Source organism: Rousettus aegyptiacus, unplaced genomic scaffold, assembly GCF_014176215.1.
Source record: "Rousettus aegyptiacus isolate mRouAeg1 unplaced genomic scaffold, mRouAeg1.p scaffold_m13_p_7, whole genome shotgun sequence".
NCBI lineage: Eukaryota > Metazoa > Chordata > Mammalia > Chiroptera > Pteropodidae > Rousettus > Rousettus aegyptiacus.
In genome coordinates, this window is record NW_023416310.1 from 55,110,078 (window position 1) to 55,113,054 (window position 2,977).

At 33.5% G+C, this 2,977-nt stretch overlaps 1 pseudogene; it reads left to right on the forward strand.

Annotated features, from left to right (window-relative positions):
* Positions 1-2,331: 2,331 nt before the first annotated feature.
* LOC118606089 lies at positions 2,332-2,450 on the forward strand (annotated as a pseudogene).
* Positions 2,451-2,977: the final 527 nt, after the last annotated feature.

Below are 2,977 nucleotides of genomic sequence, written 5' to 3' on the forward strand. Positions count from 1 at the left end.
AAGCTGAGTAGAGCAGTGAGGACTCAGACTTGAGATAAGAACAGTACATTTTCTAGGACAATGCCTAAAGCGATAACTTTGTTCCTCTATAGTATTTTGCTATTCTATAGCATTGACTAGAAATTAAATATATAGAAAGAGTTTATTATTTTATTGTATGTTTTCACAACTAAATTTTAAGGTCCACCAAGGTAGGATTCTTATCTTTCTACCTCAGTAATTAGTATCTGAGTCATATCAGAGTACGAGGCACTGTCAGGCACTCAGTACACAGTTTTTGAGTGAATACGTACCCGGGGTCACTTCACTTCTTTGGACTTCAGTATCTTCATCTTTCTATTTACAAAGATGAGTTCTGGGTTACTATATGGCTCTCACATCACAACACTTCTCCAGTGTTTGCTTATATGAATGTAATGGGTGTCCTAGTCCTATAAAGAAGAGGAAATAAAATGAGATTCCAAAAATATAGAGTTCTTTTACAGTTGCTTTGAAGATTTGTTAACTTCATTGAGGGCTAATCTGATGTGTCATTTTCCCACTAGAATTCAGGCTATAGCCACAGTTAGGGGCGCACCTTGCAGTCATTCATTGTTTTAACATATGGTCCAGCACATGTGCACTCTAATTAAATATGAAATAGTAAAGTGGATGGTAGTCACAAAGACTAATGGACAACTTAGGTGACATTAAAAGGTTAAGGTGTAGAACTCAAAGCCACAGCGCTTGGAGTTTGTGACTTTCTCATCTATATTGCTTCCTTTCAACCAATTCTCTTGCCACTGTCACATTTTCTTTTCTGACTATCTTCCCTCTCCCATTTATATTCATCTTTGTCACTCAACTATAAGTCTATGAGGAAATCTTAGCTAATTGTACACCTTAATAAATTCTGCATGCCAAAAAAAATTATTAAACAATATACAAAAATTACAAATGATATAGAAAAAACAGTAAATTTAATTAGAATTAAAATTTAATTTCAGCGAAAGGCAAAAGATACCATAAAGTGTTTGATTGCAAGATTTGAAAAAAGAAAGAAAAAATTTTCCAAGTGGAAATGCCAAAGGATATGTATCCAGAATAAATAAAAACCTTTAAGACCTATTAGCCAAAAACATACAGTGGAGAAAAGGAAGCCTCTTCAATAAATGGTGCTGGGAAAACTGAAAAACAACCTACAAAAAAATGAAACTAGACTCTTGCCTATCACCATATACCAAAATTAACTCGAAATGGATTAAGGACCTGAATATAAGACCGCAAATAATAAAATGCATAGAAGAAAGCAGAGGAACTAAACTCAAGGACCTTGGACTTAAAGAGGGTTTTATGAATGTGACCTCAAAAGCAAGGGAAGTAAAAGCTAAAATAAATGAATGGGACTACATCAAACTAAAAAGCTTCTGCTTAGCAAAAGAAACCATCAACAAGGTAAGGAGACAACCATCCAAGTGGGAAAATATATTTGCAAGCAACACCTCCGATAAGGGCCTAATATCCCAAATATACGAAGAGCTCATACGACTCAATAACAACAACAAAAAAATGATCCAATCAATAAATGGGCAGAGGACCTGAAGAGACACTTCTCCCTAGAGAACATACAAATAGCCATCAAATATATGAAAATACACTTAACATTGCTAACTATTATAGGGAAATGCAAATCAAAACCATAATGAGCTACCATCTCATACCTGTTAAAATAGCTATAATCAACAGGACAAGTAATAACAAATCCTGGTGAGGATGCGGAGAAATAGGAACACTTATACACTGCTGATGGGACTGTAAATTGGTACAGCCACAAGGAAAACAGTATGGAGTTTCCTCAAAAAAAACAAAGAATTGATCTACCATATGATCCAGCAATCCCTCTATTGGATATTTACCCCAAAGACTTGAAAACTCATACCTGTAAAGATATTTGCACATTGATATTTATAGTGGCATTGTTCACAGTACAAACAGAAACTCATGGACATGGACTATAGACTACTAGTGGTTACCAGAGGGTAAAGAGTGGGGGAAGAAGGGATAGACAGGATAAAGGGGGTCAAATATAAGGGGATATGGGTGGAGGGTGAAGTGGGTAAAGGGAATCAAATATATAGTAGCTGAAGGAAACTGGACTTTGGGTGGTAAACACATAATGGGATATACAGATATCAAATAATAACTTAAACCTGAAAATCATATAATTCTCTTAACCAATGTTACCCCAGTAAACTTAATTTTAAAAAATAAAATAAAATAAAGCAAAATTAAATTAAAATAATAAAATAAAATAAATAAAATAAAATATAAAATAAAAAAGAATGCCTTCTGGTCTATGGCCATGCTACCCTAAACAAGTCTGATCCTGTCTGATATCAGAAGCTAAGCAGGGTAGGGCCTGGTTAGTACTTAAATGGGAGACCACCTAGGAAAACCAGGTGCTGTAGGCATAAAACATAAAAAAATAAGGGATTGTAAACTGACAAATCCTTGCAATCTGTGAGGTCAACCCAGGGTTGTGTCACCTGAAAAAATAAATAAATAAATAATGCCTTCTGGTAAAAGAACAATAAAATCATTATATCTTTGAAAAATAAAAAAAAATAATAGAACTTTCAAAGAGAACATTTTTAATTGGAAAATTTGAATTTCCTATAATATTGGTAAACAAAAGAATATTTTTTAAAATTTAGAACACACTAGCTTTTCCATTTTTATCTTCCAGTGAAATCTCAGGTTACATTGGCTTATTAAAACAATATTCTGTGTAACCTGAAGCTATCTATTCACATTCTATAATAATCTTTGCTCTATTGTTTTATGAGCACATTTTTTGACTAATTTGACTAGTATGAAATTTAATCTTCTCTGTTTGTTTTCTACTTAACTAAGAATAAAATTCTCTTTTGAAATCTTTCCTTGGAATCTAATCCTCACATCTGACAGAACCCAAAGTCTCTAAGCTGCTCTCCCTTAA